Raw genomic sequence first — 24,004 nt, 5'->3', positions numbered from 1 at the left:
AAAAAAAAACACAGCTTGTATAATGGAATGTGTAAGACAAAGAACCCATCAAAATAAAAGGTAATTAGTATAATTCAAGCACATTCTCCTTGTGGGTGATTATAAAAAAGGCACACAAACAGTAGTTTATAGGTGTTTCTTCAATGTGCTTGTCACAAGTTCATTTAGCCTAAGTAGTCTCATCTTGTTCCAGCAAAAACACGAGCTTGTGAAATGCAATACAGTATGTGATATGTGATACTGTATGCCCCTACAAATTATCCATCCATTTTCTAAATGCTTTCTCCAATACAGCAGAGGTTCACAATTCTGGTCCTGGTTACCAACATGCCTGCTGTTTTCCATCCCACCCCACCTTAATTAGATAAATGAAGCCTCACTTGATCTACAGTAAGAAGTGGCTTCAATTGAATGTGGTTAAACTTGGTTATTGTTATGGTTAATAACTTCAACAGTTAAAGCTCCCACATGTTTAAAAACTGGGAACAAACAAACAGTTCAGATTATTATTATTAAACATTATAACTCAGAAGTAATATAACATTCTAATTGGCACTTTGAGGCATAATGTATAGTTGTTGTTAATGGAGCTTATACCTGTCCATTAGACAAGTGTGTCTTCTTCTAATTATTATTATTCAATTAAGTCAATGAAGGGTTTTATTGTGTAAATGAGGGCTTGGCTGAAACAAAAACCAACAGCAGGTGTGTAGGTAATCAAGACTGGGAACCACTGCAATACAGAGCTGCATAGGGGCCGAAGCCTATTCCAGCAAGCAACGGGCACAAAAAGGGCACAGACACACTCACAAAAAAACACTTCAGAGCCAGCTTTCCAACAAGCCAGTTAACCTACCAGAATGTCTTTGGGCTGTGGGAGGAAACTATAACACTTGCAGGTAACCCAGACTAACATGAGGAGAGCATAAAAACTCCACATAGATAGCATTACAGAGACAGAACCTACAGATGCAGCATTGTGAGTCAGCAATACTAACTACTGTGCACCCATGGTGCCCTATAACCAGCTACAGTTCTTAAAAAAATGAAAGCTTTCTCTCTAATTGTGATCTTTGATATTTTGTCAAAAGAAAATTTTGAAAGTAAAATGTTTAATTTGTTTTATATAACAATGTATTTACATTATATTAACAACACTATTTTGCATTACTTAAATTGCAATTGGGTTAATTTCAGTGTTTTGAAATTCTGGCAAATTCAGTGCCAGAGAAATGCATGTTAAAAAATAAAATGGCTTGTTACTGTTATGTTATGTAAATCAATTTTGAAGCTAAAATGTATACCTTCTGTACAAATGTAACACATCACTCACAATCCAAGAAAGACACCTTCATTTTGGAATGAATGCTGGGCTGCTGTGGTAATTAGATTGAAATTGCCTCTGTTACTGTTCTAAAATGCAATCAGTTTAACTAGACTGAAAAAATATCCTGTGTGATTTGAGATCTCATTTTTAGCAAACCCCCAAGGAAGAAAAAAAATACTGATCTGTCATGACACACTACAATATTTATTTCAAAAGAATTAGGGCTGTTGTCATACACTTTACCCTAGGGATCTGACTCCCATTGAAACCCATACTGTCTGGAAGAAATCCCAACCTTCTGTTGGCAAAGGCATGATTGTCACGAAGTGATCTTTCAGGACCCTATGTAGACAGCACAATCCGGGGAGGAGTGAGGAAAACATGGGGAAAAAGGCATGCAAAGAGGTTGGAAGGAAAAGAGGGGGCGTGTTCATGGTGCGCTGGTGTTTGGGGGAGGTTTGTCCGAGGCACAGTCCAAGGGAGTCCAAGACAAATCCATGAATGTAGTAATAGTCCAAGACCGGGTGATCCATCCTGACGAAGACGAACAAAGTTAAAAACCAGAGCGGGATCTGGCGAAGGGTCGGGGGAATAAAGGGGGGGTAAGAGGACCAGACACTCCAGTCCCGGACCCAGATGGTCAGGACGCCGTTGTGAAGCCTATGCCGTCGAGTTGCTCCTGGACTCGCGGGTAGGCAGGCTTCCGGGCGGCCATCTTCCAAAGCTGAGCCCAGATTGGCAGGAACGTCTGGCTTTTATTGCACGCGGGGCAGGAGCTGGAGGCAGGTGCAGGGGATCAGTACAGAACAAGGAAGGGCTGGAGCGTCCTTAAGAGGAGGGGTTTACGATCGTGACAATGATACAACAAGGTGTCAAGAACCACTGAAAATAATAATATATCCCTTTTTTAATTTCCATCCTTCTTTCAATTCAATAAAAACTTTATCCAATACAGGGTCACTGGAGAGACTGAACCAGGCAAGCAGTGGGTGCAAGGCTAGCTATACGCTATATGCTATAGGCTATACGCTAGCTACAGTATACAATTAGGTACACCCTCGACATGATGCCAGTCCGTCACAGGGCAGACACAGACACAAACACTCACACGCACACCATGGCCAGTTCTCCCAAAAGCCTAGTAGTATATCTTTGGGCTGTGGGAGCAAAGTGGAACAACTAGAGGAAACTCACTCAAAAATGGGGAGAACAAACTCCACACAGATAGCACCCCAGGTCCAGAATTAAACCTAGTGCCCAAGTGTAGCAAGGCAGTAATGGTAACCACTGCACTACCATGCTGCCCTCTTTAAATATCCTTATCCAGTAAAAAAATCTCACTATATTTTAAAGATTACTACAGATTGTAACTTAAGCCTTTAGCCTAAGAATTGAAATATATAATATGAAGAAAATCTTTATAAAGAATATACATTTAAGTTAATTTATGGGATAATGGTTCTGAGATTTAATCCAGGGATTACACCATCAGAAACTATGAGGAATTCTCAAAGTACATGTCACTTACAAGTGCCTTGAACAGAATGATTTTGACCAAAGTAACAACTTGTAAGGAGGTAAAATTACTGAAGCAGTAATTGGACAATAAATGATTTCAGAGACGTGTCAAAAGTCAAGTAGCTGACTCACTAAGATGTTGCTGGAGCTGTCAGCCCCTGTGTTTTATTTTCACAGATATGTTGAGTTATACAGTACACATTCAACACAATCTGGAAAAGTAGCACAGGGTACCTTAAGATGAAGGTATAGTTTATCCATCTGAACAAATGCACATAATTTCCATAAAGTACAATTACATTTTGTGTAATGGTACCAAGAAGCATACACCATTTATAAAGATCAGTGTATTTTCTAGTTAATTTAAGGCACATTTACTTTTTTATTGGTCTGTGCATCAAACTGCCACATTCTGTATAATTGTAATAAATTTGCCATATTTGTTCATGTTTCACGCTCCTTGCTCTTTTTAATAACAAGACTGTAATTGTTATAGCTAGGTCTTACACAGAATACCATCATTTAAAATTAGGAAAACCATTGACTGTAAACCTTTAAATTATTTTTTCATTAATTTCTAATTTTTCTTGAAAGCAAAGCAGACTATAAACTTTCAGTGGTGTTATATTGAGCTGCTTACAATTTTGCGTTACTGAATATTGCCTTTCGTGGTGTGAGATGAAACTCTTAAACATGTTTAGATAGGTGCTTTGCAACAGCTATCAACATCACTTTAGACCTACAGTAGATGAGATCAGAAGCTGTCATGCTGCACTACCTCAACATTCACCAGGTATAACGACACCAAAGAATTAGATGCTTGTTAAGTATTTAGATATTGTGAATATAGTGAAGGCTAAACTACAATGTGTCCCCCTGGCCACAGAACAAGAGGACTGGGACCACCTACTGAATGAGGAGCTTATAGAGGCATAGCTGCACACCTAGAGATGTGGTGGAGGATGGATTTGACTGTGAGATGAAATTGGGGAAAAAAGGTGGCTCATGATATAATGTTTTATGTAACAATGTTGGGAATGATTATGATTTAGGACAGCTGGGTGAAAGTTACTTGGTTGTCGCCATCCCTCAAAAAAAGTTTAATAAAGAATTTATAATGGCTTTTGAAATGTAAAAATGTGGATTTTGTCTAGCTGCCGGTCTCTTTTATTTTAAACAAATCATTGAAATAGAAATTTATTTAAAACATCCCAAAAGTACAAAAAAGAAATTCAACAGAAATAGTAGTATCCCATGTGGAATTCTTATATTTTTAGACATGTCAGACATAAAACATGGGTCATTGCATATCCTCTAGAATCAAAAGAGAAAAGAGATATTGGGTGAGTTGGAAGTAAGATATATATAATTTGTACCAGTATTCCTATTTGCTTCTCTATGTTTATGTGTTCTTACAATTGTTTACATTGACAAAAAATGTTGGCATTCTTGGAATTTTTCTTATTATAATCGAGATCAGAAGGAATTCAAAGCCTAATCTTGTCCACTTATGTTTTAAAACTTAGAATGCTTTAGTTGAATATTGGTGCACAAATGGCTTCATAATCCTTTCATAACTGCTACACAAGACTATTATCACATGCAGAATATTTTACAGGGACATGCGCAAATGACATCAAACGTGTATAAGATGTTTGTTTTAGCATAAATTCTAGAACATTCACAATCCAAGCTAGAAACTATGTTACAACAAATGCCATGACCTCTCATGCACGTTATGTCGTTTCTGCATGTCCAGATAAAGCATTATACAGTACATGTGATTATAACATCTTGAGTTGGAATTATGAAGGGATTACGAAGCCATTATGCAGCAACATTGAAATAAAGTATTTCCTATTATTTTATTTGTGTACAATACTGATTCAAATACTCAAATAAGTAAATTCAGACAATCCTACAGGACACAATATACCTAAATTGTATTGGTGTTAACAAGGAGAATGTTGTGAGTGGGACTAATTACACAGTTCTGAATGCTGTTATCAAGTTTTATTTTTAATATACAGTACATGGATTTACTGTGGAATAGTAAGACAAACTTCACATGAGCCAGCAAACGGATGTCAATTTTTATTGACAAGGTACAGTAAAATAATGTCTCCTTATGTCCTTATATTCTTGAAGCCCAGTTTTGTTGATATAATGTCATAATGTTGATATAAGAGACCAGTAGCACATTCAGCTGGGCAGGAGTATTTTAGTAACACTGTTAACTATTTCTGCATGCTGCAGTTTAACATCTACCATCTTAACCTGGCTGTAAAGAGACCAAGATGCATGCCATGAACCATGTGAAATTATGAGGCTGCTAACCTACAGCACTTTGCTCATTTTCCAATCCATATTAATGCAAATCCTGCTGTGTTGTCTGCATTTTACTTAACTGATTATTTCACAGCCCTCTTCCTACAGTATTCTTGTATCTTCTGCAAAAGAGGAATTCAATCAGTTCAGGGACTGCTGGCAGACTTTCCATATGTCCTATCATGTCTGCTTAGTCAATTAACCTACGCAGAATATCCTAAATTACATTTCTACTAAACCCTGAAGTCATAAGCATTAGAATAGGTTATAATCTAAGGGGTTTTAATGGGATTAAACTGGAAAGCTCTGACAGTTGGTAATACAGTTGTCTTAATTATTAGACCTCTAAGGAAATGACAGCAAAAGTAACGGAGGCTGACAATACACCCTGAGGCTATTTGCTTTATTGTCAAGACATCAAGCAATTATATATTACCCAGGGCCTGTGCACGCTTGCTCACTGTACAACCGATAAACTGGAAAACACATTTCACCGAGCCTTTCAGAGTTTAACTGAATTTCAACTGTAAATTGATATAAGAAAACAAAATGGCTTAAAGCATCTGCCAAAAACGATTCAATACAATAAAATAAAATCATACGTAAACACAACGACCTGTAGATTGATCACAACACAACATGCCTCGCTCACATATGAGTGCGCACATATTTAACTATGTATATGCATTTGGAGAATCATCCTCAGATTTAGTGTTTATAATATAGAAAGAGTTTATTTCTTGTTTGAAAAATAAAAAAGTATAAGATAATTATAATAGAATTATAGTTACTGTATACTGTAAGTTTAGTGAATATACTCATTTATTTTTATAGATGCTGAATAACCATTTAAAACATGTGTTTATATTATAATTGACTTTAACTCATATCTTGATTGTTTAATTGGGAAATGAGCTCAACAGAATATTTCTTATGTGTTATGTTTTTAAGATGCACTTAGCAACCAAACAGGTTATATTGGTTGAACCGCCTCCCTCATTTTAGTGAATAAATCAATAGACTGTATATTCATTGTGACAGTGGAGCCTGTCATGAGGTACTGTACAGATAAGACGGAAAATACAACATTCATACACCTTCCGTTGAGCAGTTGCTAGATAAGTTCCTGAGGGTGTACACTCAGGGCTTGACTAGTAAGTGCTATTACTTAATTTCATATACATTCACATACTTAAACACAGGTATGAGTGAGTACTGTGGTGTGAATGGAGAGAGCTCTCAAAATGGATGTTACTCACTGTTTGTTTGGTGGTGGTACTTCTGGGGTGAGTCAGCCTATAGTGACCTCAGATGGCCAAACCCAACCCCAGTTCTCAAGGGTTATTTAAGGAAATGGGAAAAACCACTTTGAATTAGAGAAATGGTTTGTTCCAGAGGGGGAGGGGCTTACAAGCTACTTCCTCAGCCTAAGAGGTTGTTGGTTGTTGGTGGTTAGTACATTAGGTAGTGTTAGTGAAAACAGAGAGAGAGCAGGTAGATAAGGAGGATTTACCTTTATTTGAATAATTAGTTTTGTTTCTTTTTTGGGGTTTTGTTTTTGGTGTGGGGGACTGGGAGTACTGTAAATAGACTGCACTTGTTTTGCTTATGTGCTTTTGCGGCGGAGCCAGTCTTGTATAAAACAGACCTATTTTGGCCTTGCTCAGGCCATTGTGTGACATTCATATTAAATATTTTTTATGTTTGAAATAATACTTTAAAAAACTATTGGTAAAAAAATATTGGTATTTTTATAAAAATGTTTTTATCTCTCTATCACTGAATTTGTGCTGGTGTTGGAACGTGTTCTTGAAGATAAAGTGAATTTCTTAAAACCTGACACCACAGAACACAGAACAAAGAATAATTTTTAGTTCATCTTTTTGACTAAATCTTCTGGCAGTAAGTCCGGGACAAATACAGTATATATATTACAAGTGTCCATTTACTCACAGTGCTCATGTGAAAAAGTAAATTTACAAAAGAGAAAGCATTCAACAAAATAACAAACTGCAGTAGATGCATAGAAGAACACATAGACCAGTTTACACCACAAAAATCTTGACAAAACTAATCTACTACACAATGTTTGCCAGGTTAAATACCCAAAGCTCCACCCCTAGTTTCTATTGATTGACATGTGAGCCACCATTTAAAACAGTTAAATCAGGATTTTTGTAACCCAACACACTATGGTGGAACAGACAGACAAGGACAAGACTGTGGATCCACAACAGGTAACACAAAATACAAACAACTGAGCCATAGATAAAAATTAAAATACTTAAACAATAACCTCAATATAAATTCAAAGAGATATAAACAAAAGGTTAAAAGGTAACAGAATAAGGCAAGTCAATAATTAGTGACCTCATCAGAAGTCATATGACAAAGGTGTATAACAGCCCTTCATCACATTAGACTTCCAAAAAATTGAGCTACTAGTCAGGACATTATAAAGGCTATCTTCCTCATGGATTACCACATTATTATTGTACACGAGTATGCATTTAAATGCTTTTTTAGTTTAACGCAGCCATCGATTTGGTTAGAAAACTGTGCATCAGGGAGTACCAATTGAAAATGTGTCTGTAGAAGTTACAATCATCCTACACCAGACACAGGACATTCTCCACTTGTCAAAGTTTTTATGCACTTGTTCAGTTACAGTATGTCATAAATTCCCATTTTCTCTAATTGCGATCTTAGCTGGTCAGTTTAACAGCACTGCCTTGCTCTCGACGTGATTGTGATTTAATGAGACATAAAAAACCTGCTGTACTGCCCTCCAGGACCATGAGTGGGGAGATCTAACTTAGAGGGACTTGCTGCTATCTCTCTTGCAATTTCTGCATAGTCTGTTCTACCATAATTAACAATTCATTCCATCCTGCCTCCAAATTACACTTACTATAATAGCATATATATTTATATTTGATTAGGTACAAAGCAACCCCAAAGCATCTTTCTCAGAAAAAAAGGTTTCCACACACTCTCAGACATTTCATGCAAGGACAAAGTGTGAAGAAGAAAAAAAGGATCACATCAGCTTCCTGTGCAGTACATGATTTTCTGATGTGTGTCATTATGATATCATAAATGAGCAGTATATACCATACATTTTTGATTGAATTTACAGCTCCAAAAACATGATGAGAAAAAAGGAGGGTTCCTTTACTGTAAATATTCTCATTTCTGTTACAATGTTCAGTCCAATTCATTCTTGTTTTTATTTTATAGAAAATAATATTTAATTTGAAAATAACTTTACTCTTGCAAAATACATACATTGCTTTTAGCAGCATGAAAACACAGCAACAGATTATTACAGGGAAACTACACTCAAAATGCTACACCACATAAATTGTGTTTGTTGAACATGGAACACAAACTAGATGCTTTAATTAGGTTCCAGGCTCTGCAGAATTGTGGTATAGATAAATATTGGTAAAAAAAAATCTGAGTTTAAAAATGAGAATGTTTCTACAACATGTTTTATCAGCCAATATGTCACACTGTTAATTGATTTTCTAGATGCGGAGCTGAAAAGAGAAAAAGGGATGAGCAGGTGGCTCTGTTGTCTCCACAGCTGGGTGTCTGTATCAGAGTATCATCCTTTTAAATTCTTCCTTCTTGCTCAGCTGGGAAAGCACAACACTAAAGGAGGGCAGTGGAGTGCTGAGATAATTGGGGAACCCATGCCTTTTCAGATTTGTATAAAATTTCTTTGATTGATTTGTAGAGTGAAGGGGATGGTGTAGGCTATGTCAGCAATGTTAAGATTTTCTGATAGGTGTCACAGTGCTCCTACCAAGGTCAAGAGGCTTTTGAGGAGAGAGTCTGAGACCATAATGGGAAGCCTAATGTTACACACAGAGATCTCCAATGTAGATTAACAGTCACACTTACTATTCTAAGTAAATGCAAAAATGATGGCCACTTTTCTGATTTTCACTTACAGTGTAAATTATAATGGTATTGCTTTATTTAAATGTTGCTGTGTAATACCTTCATAATCCCTTATAACCACTACATAAAACTTTGTAATTACGTACATATTGTAATGCTTTACGGGAACATGTGCAAATGACATAACGTGTCCATAAGGGGTCATGACAATTGCTTTACCATTGCATTGCACAATAAATCTAAAACCAATGTCATGTCTTATACACAGTTAACAAGTGCAGCATAGTTCTGACACTCTCACATTTGGTGAACTTTTTTTTAAGAATTGAAGTTAAATTTTAGTTTAGGTCAGGTTCGGTGCCAGCATCCTGTTATTCAAGCCACTGGAAAGCACGACTTGTCAGCAATGAAGCTGGTCACAACTCCCCCCAGTCAGAAAGGAAACCAGGAAACAGTGTCTTACAGGCTGCACCTGCAGATGCTGTAATTTAATATGATGATTTGCTGGGAAAACTACCATAGCAGTTTCATACTGTAATAGAATCATTTCAGACTCACTGGAGATTTGAAGGAAAATCAACTGTCTCCTTTGTAAACCCTAAAAACTGAGAAAGAATTATAAGCTTCCACTGAAGTGGAAAAAAATCCTCTTAGTGATAGATTCTCACCCCTTTGCCTACCTACTGCACCATGATGTTAAAGAAATGATCGTAGTCTTAGAGATATCTATCATGATAAAAGTCTTTTAAACTCACATTTAAGAATCTGAGAGTGGCCTCCTTGCTCCCTGGGCTCTCCTACTTTACAGTATGCATCTAAGATTCTATTTGCTTATTTTAAAGATTTTTAAAAGAATGTGAACCTACACATCATACAGTATCTACAGTTCTAGGTGAAGACTTTTCCCAGCCTTCTCTTTTACAGATATGTTCAAGGTGAATTCAATATGTACTTGCACATCTTTTGGGAGTGTCCTCCAACAGAGAGCTTATGAATTGATGTGACTAATGCAGTCAAATTGCTTTAACACAGTGCATTTGGATGTGTTTGGTTTGACTGTGTCACCGAGCCTTCTGAATGTCAATTTCCAAGTTACTACAAATATCACATCATTTATTCACTGGTGTAACATCAGTGAAACATCTATTTTACTAGGTTTAAAGGAGAGATTACCTTATATACAGTAATAATTCACATACCAGGGTTCATTTGTAGAAATTCTTATGGAAAAATTGCTCAAAACTGTGATCATATGGCTCAATACCTTTTTCTCATCTTCAGAAGTTATTTAATTAACCCCCTTTTCCTGGTTTATGTTTTTTGTGAGCTCCTGATATTTTTTTTGCATATGTTGTGGGTTGTTTGGACTATAAGAATGTTAAAAATAATCTCTCAACCCACTCCTCCTGTAATCAAATTCAAACTGAAAAGCTCAAAATCCTAATTGAGTTAGAATTGAGCATTCTAATTGATATTACTGATCGATATTTAAATATAACATTGTTATATTTGACCCATATACGGCTCCTTATCTTAGCTCCACTACACTTTACAATTTACAAAACCTTTAGCCCTCTTTAGACTTTTTTTCAAATTGGCATCATAAAAACCAGGAAAATGATGAGATTTTGGGGGACAGAAGGGTAGATTTTAAGCACAGGATCTCAATTGTATTAATTACCTTAATATCAGTGTATTCTAATTACCTTAATTCTAATTACCTCCCCAATTCTAATTAAAATATTAAAGTACAAAGAAATTGAATGTAAGCTCTTTTAAAGACCAAACAAAGTTCCACTCAGACAATGCTTCAGCCGTTAAGACTTCGAGAGTCCTCTTCATCTTAATATACCTTTTAACCTACAATACCTATAAAACGTGCACAAACACATATAGACTGCACCTGTATATACAGTATCACAACAATCACTTCTCTTCGTTGCTATGGAGCTTTTTACTTTTAAACTGCACAGCCCCTTTAAATTTAAGGGTAAATGACGAAAGGCAAACTGTATGCACAGAGGGGACTGGAACTAGTGTTTCCCATTTTACTTCTGTCGTGACTGCGCAAGATAAGCTGTCCTGATGCTAACTTGAAAGGACAGCCAGAGCTCATGAAAAAAATATTTCTGACATCAAAACAGAAGAAAGATCCTCTGCGCCACTCTGCCATAGACAGCATACGTGCTGAATATTTCATGTAATGGAAGCAGATGTCATAAAGGAAATTATTAGCAGGTCTCTTTTGCATGCTGATATAAGGTTGAATATGATGAAAACAATTTGGTAACACCAAGCAGACTAGGAGAGTGAACCCTGTAAATAATGGTAATTCCGGCTGACACTTCCGACAGTGAGTGACCTCAAGCTGGGGTTGAGCTCTATGATTTGTGCATTTTCCAGTGTGGGTGATTGAGTGGAAAGCAGAACGTGGGGCATACGAGCTGACAAATGTATGTTTTGGCTGCTGAGAATTGAATGCCGTTGTAGGTCTGCAGAAACATCAAAACACAATCAAGAGCTGGCTGGAGCCTTGAGAGTTCTGAGTATTCTCAGACAAGGCAGCTAAAAGCAATGTGAAAATAAAACGGGAAAAAAAGGAGCTCAAGGAGAGGCTGCAAACATGTGATTCTGCAAGCTATTCTAGACAGTCCTTTAGGGCAATTAGGATAATCCTTTTTAATGCTACAAAGCATTAACTTTTAACACTTTAGGCTGGGCTTTCATATTAGATTAATCATGTCTGATTTGAGACAATCCTTTATCTACATATGGCAAGGGTGCATGTAAGACATGATGGAGGAATATGTCTGCACATTCCTGGCAACAGGAGGAAAATAACTTGTTTATGTGGGATAGATCCAGGAAATGCATTATTGTTTTGAAAGTCCTCTGGCACCTGTGTATACATTTCTTTATATATAATTGGTAGATTTTCCTGGTTCCTTCCTTTTCTGGTTAAACATAATGTGAGAAGTCATAATATGGCATTATAATAATGCGATTATATCCCAGAAAGAAAATACATTACATGGTATAATCATTCATAAAGAGGCAGTTGCTGTTCTTAAGAATGTGACATACTGTAGACTTCCATGTACAGTATTTAATTTCATTCTTTAAAATAAGACAACATGATGGGGGTGGAGAAGAGAAAATAAAAAAAAAAGATATACTGAACATGAAAAGAAACTGTCACATATAAATGCAGCAAATTCACAAAGGTATTAGTAGGAAAATTATCAAAATTAGCAAGCACAGCTATGTTTTATTGAATAGACATGATACAGTATAGGTAAATGCACTGAGCTGCTTAAAGCTTATCATGAATGGGTCTGACCAGCAAAGGATCTAAAGTTCTTTTGCCATTTTGGTAACTATGATTTTCTTTCATGATTTTATTGTGCTCTTTCACTTATGAGAAGGGAGATTACACAGTGTATCAGTGTATCAATTGATCAAAATAAAGACAGAACCATTCTATCGCTGTCCGTGGTCTGCATAACGTACATTAAAAACGGTGTACAGTTCAATCATAAAGAGAGTAATAGTTGTTTTTCTGGATACTTAGTATATTTAAACGTAAAGATTTTTTTTTCTTTTTCCTTTTTACTTTGTGTGGAAGTATTTAAGCACATTGTTATTATTTGTTTTGGGGAGTAGAATCTGAATTTAACAGCTGTACCACTCACCGAACCAAAGATGCTAACCACAGCTGAGCAGTAAGTTGAGTCTTCCTGTGGTACGACATGCGTCCCGTATGTATGTCATGAGGCTCTTGGCACCTGGCAGGAAGGATACAAAGTGTGAGTGCCCCCTGTTGATAAGGAACTGTGATGCAGCTGGGAAATATACAGTAGTTAAAACACTAACGCTCACTTTGCAGGTGGTTCCAGGATTTTGTGATTTGTTAGAGTACTTATGCATGTACCATTTTGAAAAGTGCTTGTAAAAATCCAGCATCCATTAGTTTTGTAATGTGAAAAATTTGTAGCGGCATACTAACAAATTGTCCGGCTAATCTGAGGCCTGCAGAGCTTCTGCAGGTGTGATTTCCTGGTTTTGCTTAAGCAATCAGTTTTCTCAGTATCTGCATTTCTACTTCCAGCTAGCCAAGAAAGCTGGATTGTAAACTATTTGATCATAACAAAGATTAATAAAAATGGAAGGGGAATATACTAATTACATTTAAATATTTTTTAAATATGTGACAGAAATCCAGCCTGCACATCAGATTCCTGTCCTGATATAATTTGAAATTAAAAAGAGACAAGAGTTTAATTGCTTGCACTTGTCTAATGCTTTAAATAGCAAAAATAGTGGTATACTTCTAAGAAGGGGCCCAATCCATGGGTTTGGGAAGCCCATGTCCAGTGGGAAGAGTGCCACCTGCTGGAAGAGGTTTCCAGTGCAGCCAGTACTGAGAAGGTCCAGCCTTACTTTACTTTAATTAAGCAGGTAATGAGGAGATCAACAATCCATTATTTTCTCAAAAATAGAACTGAAACAGCAGTTATCAACCTGAACTAGATAACAGCAGACTCTGTTTGTGATTCTGTGATGTTATGTGAGGTGTTTTTTTAATTAATATTTTAGCAACATTTCAACCACCCCCTACACAAACAAACAATATATTATAGCTTCCTGACTTCAGAAAAAGCATTCAACAAATCATCTGATTCAATTCCCAATTAACATAATTTATAGTCAATGTTGCAAAGCACTTATATTACAAATGCTAAATTCAATTTAGAATTGATTGTTCTAAATTTAACTTTATAGAAATATATGTGCAGTTGCATGAAAATGAAATGAAAATGCTATTCTCCTGATCTATGCTATTATGAAAAGTTAAATTTAAACAACTATTTATACAGATTTAAGTGAAAAAGCAAGAAAAGGAAGAATAAAAACATTGAGTTTGTTACACTAAAACAACCCAAAAATATATAAAAATAAAAAAAACTGTTTTAAGACAATTTTTCATTTTCGAGCTTTTGCCATCTAAATAAACTTTAATAAATACACATATTTTAAACACATGGCTAGTTATATTATTTGAGTTACATAGTTGCAGAATACGTCTATCAGCACAATATTTTTCTGGCTTCTTCTTCAATAATTTTAATGTTATATGATTCCCATGTCAATGCAGCAAAAAGCAGGTTTTTCAAATGTAGGATTCAAAATTTGACAAAGGAAGTTTTATTTCTACCATAGGGCCTAATGGCCAGAGCACAGTGCTGTAAGTTTCCACACAGAGGTATTTCACTGGGCTTAACCTTGTTTGTTCTTGGCCTCTGACAGTTGAAGCTTTGGCAGTTTTTTTTTTCCCTTTAGCACACTGTCATAAGACTTCTATTGAAACTAGCTACAGCTTGACAGCATGCTAACAGTCCTTGAAGAGGGCACTGTGAAGGTCACTCCCCAAACACTCTTCCATGTCACATAAGAAAATAATCCAGTCCGTGTCTGCTCTTCCTCAAGACATACTCAATATTTGCCACCAATATTTTTGTATATTTTTTAAATTTGTGGAGACGCATTTTCGCAATATAAACATGTCATTCCCTGGTAGAGTTATAAGCTTTATGTTCAGAACATCACACAGTAGAATTTAAATGATCCCCTTCAATTTAAAAAATATAATAATTGGTATGTTACTAGGGTGGCACGGTGGTTCAGCGGTTAGCATTGCTGCCTCCCAGGTTCAAACCCTGGGGTTCTGCCTGTGTGGAGTCTGTACGTCCTTCCTATGTTCACGTGGGTTTCTTCTAAGTGCTTTAGTTTTGTCCATGGTCCAAAAACCTACTGATAATTTAATTGACTTCTGAGCAAACTGGCCCTGGTGTGAGTGTGTGCGTTTGTGTCTGTATCTGCCCTTCAATAGATTGACATGCTGTCGAAGGTGTATCCTGCCCTGTGCCAGTTGCTTGCTGGGTTAAGCTACAGCTCCCCCTAGATGGTACTGTATACTGTATTGCTAGAGAGCACAGTGGTAGCGAGCACTCCCTCCTTGCTGACTTGGGGTTTGATTCTGATCCAAGGAGCCTTGTGTGAGGACTTTGTATTCTTTTTCTTTGTCTTTTTTTTTGTCCTGTGGATTTTCTTTGGTAGTCCAGTTTCCTCTCACCTTCCAAAGCCATGCTGGCTGGGTTAAAGGGTGTCTCTAAATTGTCCTCACGACCTTGTGTGTGTGGCCTGTGATGAGCTGACATCCTGTCCAGGGTGCAGTCCCTCCATGCACCTATTTTTCCTGGAAAGCTCCGAGCAGAATGAGCTTTGATACTAGAAAGATGGTATATTACTGCTAAAGCTTCTTTTAAATGAGTTTAGCAACATTTAGAAAGAAACAGTATAAAATGATTAAAGTTTAGGCTTAATTGAGTTTTAATACGCTTGAATTGCATTAGCTGGTGCATAATTAAAGTTTTATTTCAAATTTAAAACCTTTTTATTTTTTTTCTTAAAATTGGGTATTCCTGCTGCATACCAAGTGATGATCCACTCTTTATAACACATTCAGTCAGAGTCATCAATGAAAAGGAGCCTCTTAGAAGAGAAGGGATTCAAGTAAATTACTGAGGGAGCCGGTGTGCAACTTTAATTGCATATCTGATTCCATTAATGAGTTGGCTAACGAAAGTGTAATTAATTCATAGGTGCATAATTAATGAAGGTCATAATGTGCGTAATAATTTTTTATTGATACAGTACTTTGACAATGAAGTTGCAAAAATATATGTGGGCAGGTTGATCGATGTAAAAAACAATCATTATTTTTTATTGTTTTATTTAAGCTCTGAATTATTTAAATTTTGCTGACACGGTTTATGGCTAATCACCCAGATTGCATAAATTCTTTTAAATCAAAACACATGTGAACCTGCATTTATGTTTGCAAATGTTGAACAGCTCCTTCCATCCATCCATCCATCCACTTTCTATCTGCATCATTCAATTTAGAATAGTGGGGTAGCTGGAGCCTATCCCAGCAAACAATGGGTACAAAGCAGGATAATAATTAATATTAATAATAATTACTTACACTTATATAATTCTTTTCTGGACACTCCACTCAAAGCACTTTACAGGTGATGGGGACTCCCCTCCTCCACCACCAATGCACCGCATCCACCTGGATGATGCGACGGCAGCCATAATGCACCAGAACGCTCACCACACATCAGCTATTAGTGGGGAATAGAACAGAGTAATGTAGCCAATTCATAGATGGGGATTATTAGGAGACCATATTAGCAGGCTCACACCTACAGTACTTACTTTCAGTGGGTTACCATTTGTGAGTTACAGGGTGATATGGCTGCTGGCTAAGAATACACCCTTCATGGGACACCAGCCCATCGCAGAGCCAACACACAAACACAGACACAGACATGCACACACTAATGTCAAAGGATGTGAGCTATTGAAGCAGAAACAGGCTATGATTAATCAGCAAAGGAACAAGTAATAGGTTTATTCCATGCTGAAAAAAAGAAGAAAGAGAACACAACGTTTCGGCCGTGGAGCCTTCTTCAGGTGTGACCCTCACACCTGAAGAAGGCTCCACGGCCGAAACGTTGTGTTCTCTTTCTTCTTTTTTTCAGCATGGAATAAACCTATTACTTGTTCCTTTGCAGCCTACGCATGCTGACGCAGCTACCCACCTGAACTACTATGATTAATCAGGTTGTGTTGATGGCCAGGATTGTGTTAATGTGACAGTGGAGCAGGGAACAACTAGTAAGAATGGTCACTCCCAGGTCGTCTAGGAAGCAATTAGGTGTGAGGGGTTGGTGAGCTAGTTTTTCAGACCTTAGGCAGAGGGGGTGAACAGTAAAGCAAACAAAGAAGTGATAAGTGCCTTGACACCTAGGACTTTCAGTGCTCAAACGACCCAAGCTTCCTCCTGGTAAAGGAAAGCCGCAGCCTGCAAGACCACAGAGGAGATTGGACCAGGAATTGTCCCAGGATTGTCCCAGACCGAGGGGGACTTTGGCAGATGAATGGAGGTACTGCGCAGAGATGTTTAATACTTGGAAGCAAAGAGCAAAGAAACCGGCCTGGTGAGTCGATACTGAACCAAGTGGTGCAGTCTAAAGGAGAACTCCCGATATACAGTAGCTCAAACTGAGATGGGGGAAATTGACCTGTGTGGCATCCCCTTTCTATGCATTGCTGTCCTTCTCTGTAACACCAAGACTTTCTAACACCCTCTCCTTATCACCTACAAGGACAGCTGACCCTCAGGAATTTGTTAAGACTCTTGGAAGTACCTTTCCTTGCTGAAAGCGCTGTAATTCATTGTGTCCTGGGCTGACAGTAAATGTTATTGGACTTAGTAAATGAAAAAGACATTTGTATGATACTAATGCTTGTCGCTGATCTGTGTGTGCATTGGTGATTCTGGGAGATACATAGAACCTGTGGTAATGTAGAGGGGCCCTAGCACCCCATTTGCATTTCTAGGTGGCGTAGTCATATATGAGGCAAGAAATAATTCTTGTTTGAGGGGTCACCTCACTGTGACACTAACACCAGGCCAATTAACGTACTGTACCAGCATGCCTTTTGGACTGTGGAACATACAAAACTCCATGCAGATAGCACCTCAATTCCAGAACCGAACTGAATGCAGGGTCCCTGCACTGCTGTGCCACTGTCCTGCCACATTGAACAAATGTTTCATACAGTTAAGGCTGAAGCATTACCCACACCAGGGTGAGTCGATTCAGTTAAGCATACAAGGTATAGGAAGCTAGAGATATTGAATGCCATCAGGTTGTTCATGAAAGTGGTTTCAAGGAGACTGACAGAGGATGTGGATATATCTGATTACCTTTTATAGAATGGTATTATTTTTGCTTATTGTGTTGCAGAATGTACACAGCACTAAAGAAATAGACACAGCAGGTAGAAGAATACTCTTTTTTGACTGCTTTGGCAGATCTTGTCTACACATGGTAAAGAAAGGGGGCAGATGGGCTCTGCCATTGTTCAGTGTACAGCAAACCTCCTGCGTAACACAACACACTGGCAATGCCATGTCACACACCTGGCTCACCTCAACCCCCTCACAGCATTGTTATGGAGTTTATTTAACTAAAGTTCGGGAGGGATGATAACAACCACGCTCAATCATCCCCAGCTGTCAGCGATTAGCAATCACTCCCTTTGTCCTTCCTCCACCGAATGCTATAAATACCAAATGCGATATCTCCCTCTCCCTCGCGTGCAACTTTTGCATATTCGGGTGCGTCTTTTGCGTTGCACAAGCCCGTGCTTTTTCTCTTGCGTTTCGATCGCCCTCGGTCCCGTAAATTTTCTGCTCCAACGAAGAACCTTTGGCAGCACAGAGGATTCCCTACACTCCTCGACCAGCTTGCCTTCCTACCAGCAGTGCCCACATGGATCTGTCATAAGGCCACCATGCTCGCCATCCAGTTCCAAAGTCCACGAGTCCCAGCAGCCAGCTCTTTATGCCCAATTTACCGTCCGATAGCAAGTCGTCACCTGCCATAAGGCTTACAAGCCTCCACACCTTCTTCGAGCCTGCCACTCTGTCGGTCCAGGAAACCCTCATCTAAGTTAACGGCTATAAAAGGCCAAGTCGCTACTGTCAATGTCCATTCCTCCTCCCGATCACCATGCATCAAGCACAGGAGTCTCCAATTTCCACTGCTGCTTTTGGGGGACACAATCACAAACATGGGCCCGTACCAATCCAGATAACGCCGGCACCACTAACCCAATCCAATAATAGCAGCGATTTTCCTTTCTCCATCCACTAATAACCTACACGGTTCCGCATCACTTAGGCCCCGCGTCCGTTCTAATTCCCTTCCGTCAACGCCTCAACGTGTATCCATAATAAGCAACTCGCCAGGCCAACAGAAGTGACTTCCCTACAGCAAACCTATACAGAATGCAGACAGGCACTCCGACTGTCCAACCGCTGCACAATCCACGCACCACAGATCATGCCTTCTTTCCTTCTTCAAGCTCTTCCAAATTCTGCATTGGTGGTTTGGGGTCCCACTTGGTTCTTTTGGGGGTCCTGGCCTCCTCGGCCAGGAGGTCAGCCCTCAGCCAAGCGGGTTAAACCAAATATTCACTCCACAATAGTTCGCCACGCTTTGATTTTGGGGCGTTGTCATTCCTTGTGAAGTGGAGTTTATTTAACTAAAGTTCGGGAGGGATGACAACAACCATGCTCAATCATCCCCAGCTGTCAGCGATTAGCAAACACTTCCTTCGTCCTTCCTCCACCGAATGCTATAAATACTAAATGCAATATCTCCCTCTCCCTCACGTGTGACTTTTGCATCCCACCTCCACCCCAACTCCACCTCTGCAGCTGCCCCTTGGTTACCTTGCGGGGGGGGGGGTCCTGGCCTCCTCGTCTTATGGCCAGAAGGTCAGCCCTCAGCCAAGCAGGTTAAGCCAAATATTCAACTCCACAATAGTTTGCCACACTTTGATTTTGGGGCGTTGTCATTCCTCGTGAAATCAGAATAATAATGAATGCAGTTTATATAGAGCTTTTTAAATTAAGGAGTATACAAAAGCACTTCAAATATAAAAAGGACCCACTTCATCCACTACTGCAGTGCAGCTCCCACATGGGTGATGCTCAGCACTCCTACTACATAGCAGAGTGGGCGTAGGAGTGAGAAATCGCTTCATCAACTGACTTAAGGGGGGACTTTTGCCCAGACTGGAATCGAGCCAAATAACACCTGGGTTAACAATCCTTATTTTACAAAGAAGAATGGATTTCAAGTTTTTTTATGTTAAATGAATCAGTAACATTATCAGCCTTTATTTAAATATTCATCTGATGGATTGTGCCCCCCACTCCACTGGTCATACTGCCCCTGGTCACTGGTCACTGTTCATACTGGAGCTGTGGTGTGGAAACTCTTGTCAAGTGTAAAAAGCAAAAAGGGAGCTGAGACAATAAAGGGTGGAGGGAGGAATATTTTAACTCTTTTGACAATATCAATCTGGCATGAAAAGTGAAAGCTCTGGCCCATTCACCCTTGCATGATTTGAGATATGCAATAGATTTTTCATGGTTGGCTACAGCTGTTGCCATAATTGCTGTATTTTGCAATTTGCCACACACTGTCTTGTCTTAATGGTGGCTGCAAGTGCATCTCAGACCACAAGCTTGTTCAGTGACTTTTGAGGTCATTGGATATGTATAATAAGCAGCAGGTGACTGGTCATGACACAATATGCTGCGCAGCTGTATATCGTTGGGATTCTATTCTTATTCTTCTATTACACTGGACAATAATAATGGCTCATCATCTTTCATTTCTGAAAAGACAGAGCATGCTAACCATAGAAAATATTACTGTTTATGCAACCTATGTGACATATATTTTATATTTACCTATATTTTAAGGGATTAATTGTGCATGTTAATACATTATATGGAACGTTTCAGCAAATAAATTTGCATTGTCAATAATCATTATTATTTAAGCTGGTAAGTTTGTACCCCACATAAATTTGTTTGTTTACTAATTGTATACAGTACGTACATACAATATATACAATTACATAATTTTCAAAAGCACATATTATTTTACTATTCAAAGCTCCTGGTCCCATTTAAAAAATAAAACTGAACCAGTATGAGTGCTATTCCCTCCTACAGGTGAATATTATGACACTGGGAAAAAAACTGGTTGAAATGTAATGTGGATAAGCTACAGTATATATTTTGCTTATATAATGTGAACACATATTTTCAGTTCTATTCCCTTTCAATCTTTCAACCATCATTTCTGATGACAAATGTTGGGTATCCAAAATGGCTAAACAACAGCATTATACAAAATAAGATGATTTTTTGTTCTGGAAAGTATTTCCATGCATTTCTACCAAACCAAACAAACAACTATCATGTAGTATCTGGTCTCCCCTGAGATGTACATTTCTTAAACAGAAATATAAAAATAATGGGCACAAATAACCAGACCACTTAGGTGGGCATTGGAATATTCTCTGAATTTATACACTGTAATAATGACACAGGGAATTAATTTGCTGTATGATATTGAAAAATCTGTGGGCAGTAAGGTGCTACAGTGGTGTACATTGCTGTCTCACAGTGCTGGGGCTCTGGGTTCAATTCCAGACCTGGGGTGCTATCTGTAAGGAGTTTGTACTATGTTCTTACAGTATATATCCCACAGAGTAAAATAGTTTTGTCTGATTGTGTTTTACAATTTGGTTAGCTGGTTTTCACAGCTGGCTGAGTGCTGTGAGCTTCAGGACCAGCTGGTGATCAGGACTGTTCCTGTTGAAAAGAGCTTGAGTACCAAATGTTTTTGTTCAGGGATCTCCAATACCTACTCCTGAATATACAGTACATTTAGCAATATCTCTTTTAACTTCATGACACAATCTGTGCTCCTACCTTCATGTGTCATTTTTTTAAGTGCTAACAGCAATAGAAAGAATAAAATAACTAAATGACAGGATGTTGAATAAATATTAGGTTGAGGAATGTAATGATTTTCACTGATTACATTTTCCTACTGGTAATTAGCATCAACACAGCTTCACAATGCCAGAGAGGCAAGCAAAAACAATTATCATTGATTCAGCAATACCGGCATCACAAAGTGAAATTCCAGGAATATTAACAGAAGACTCCGTGTATTTGTAATTACTACCAAAATAACTTGTGTATACTGTTTCACATTGATGTGCACTAAGTTACTGGAATTTATATATTTATGTTTGTTTCCTGCTAACACATTTAACACACATTTCCCCTGGCAGCCAAGGCAAAATATCTCCTTAAATCTGAGATGTGCTTTTTTAAAAACCTTTCTCAGGTTTCTAAAACTGTTTTTGAAAGGCTCTCCCGTCTTTGCAATTCATGCCCTGTCCTTATGAAATATATATATATATATCATTTTTTTTCCAGAAAGAAACAGGTTTATTCTCAGAATCTCTACAAGCTATTGAATGGAATGGACAGGCCTGGGATTGTGTGATGGTTAAGCTCCAGAGGGAAATATTATGTCTGCAAGGGCAGGTTTTGCTTTTCAGACAGCAGTATTCTAGCTGCAGTGTTCTTTGGTTCAGATGTATCCAAGAAACAAAATGCAGGTCAGTTTCATGGGTACAAAGGAGATTACAGGGATGCCCTGCAGATTCACCATAAGACTGTGCATTTGCAGCATAACACTGTCTGCCAGCTCTTTTATAATCATTAATGCAGCACCAGGCTTGTCTTCACACCTACAGCTGTTATAGGTCCCAAAGAGGCAGCAGGGGGTGGGCCATCCTCTTAACTTTACTGTCTCCCAGGGAGAGGTCTCCCTTTTCCAGCCAGAAGACAAATATATCCATCACATTTGGAATTCATTACACAGCTGAAAAGTAGACAGTATTTAAAGTACACTTTCTTAAACATTATATTTCTTGCCTAAGAGCTATAAAATCTGTGAGTGCAGGTGAACAAGGAATTTCCTTCAAAATCAGGATTTATTACACGTGTGATCTGTTAGTTTAGAGTGCCGATTTTCATTGTCCATTTCATTTCACTACGTAAGAACTACACCAAACAGGTAAGAAATATATCATTTAATACTTCTGTGCGCTGCTGATTTAAACTTATTTTGGATATTAAACAATCCTATAAGCTTCATAAGTAAACATAGTTCAATTTAAGTCATTTGTAAAATGAGTTTTTTGATATTGTACAGTATATCTAAACAGCTTTGATAAAGAAAGGCACCTTATGCAATAGTTAGCAAAAAATAACGGATAAATACAGTTAACTCTGTTTTTGTAACACAAGAACACTGGTGTAGCTATTTGTTTTATGTAGCTGTCATCAAGCTAACAGCTGCTCGAAACCCTCAGATATGATAAATTGCAGTACTCATGAGGTAATTAGCACACATCCCAAAACATCAATCTCAGCCATTTTCAGTTCCTGTCAGTGTCTCTGGCAAACGCATAAAAGATCATAATAGAGACTTTATGAATAAAGAAATGCAAAACTTAACATGCTGAATGAACTCAGAGTTGTTAGAGACTCTTCATCAGACAGCATAAACCTACCAAACAGTTATTGGAGTTCCAGTAAGCTTCCATCTAGGAAATCTTTTTCCCTTATCTTACACTTTGGATCTGAAAAAGGAATACTAACATACATTTAAATAATTAAAGTAATTTAGAGATGAGTGCACATTAGCATTATATGTTGATTAAAACTGGTTGCTTAGGGCCTCAGAGAAATGGATCCTGCAAAGCAATGCAGTTTGGCAAAACAAAGAAATCACATGTAAAACTAAGAGAGAAAATTAGAAAGGTTGGAGAGGTTGGAAATTTTCAAACCCGCTGTATTTACACCCTAGATCAGCCACAGTCCAAGAATTATGATCAATTTTGTTTTGATTGTGCTTTTCATTTCATTCCAATGGAAGGGCAATTTTCTATCTTCCAGCAACGATTCCCCTATAGTATGTCTTGCCTTGTACCATATTAACTAAAAAGAATCTACAAAAAAAAAGTTTTTTTTGCAGCAAATGATATGTGCAAGCACTACTCTAAAAAATTTTTGTCCATGGATACTGCCAAATGAAAGAAGACAATGCCTTTTGAAACAAGTCTTTAAATGTTCACTCCAGACATTTTCCACGCTTCTCCCTGGACCTTCTTCACACACAGCCTTTTAACCAACAGAGCAACTGATCTGGGTGAGAGAAATGGGCTTATATGATGAAAACAGCTGAGACATAATGAGCTGCAGACGTTTTCACAAGACAAGTGCTTGCTGGAGAATGCAGGTGTCCTCAATCTCCTTGAAGCCTTTGCATCTGTAGCACTCCAGGATTTCTGAAGTGGAATAAGAATCTCTCTATAGAAGTGCTTGTTCTTCGAGTC

The sequence above is a fragment of the Atractosteus spatula genome, chromosome 4, assembly GCF_055471065.1.
Source record: "Atractosteus spatula isolate fAtrSpa1 chromosome 4, fAtrSpa1.hap1, whole genome shotgun sequence".
Classification (NCBI taxonomy): Eukaryota; Metazoa; Chordata; class Actinopteri; order Semionotiformes; family Lepisosteidae; genus Atractosteus; species Atractosteus spatula.
Note: the sequence above shows the minus strand (reverse complement) of the source record.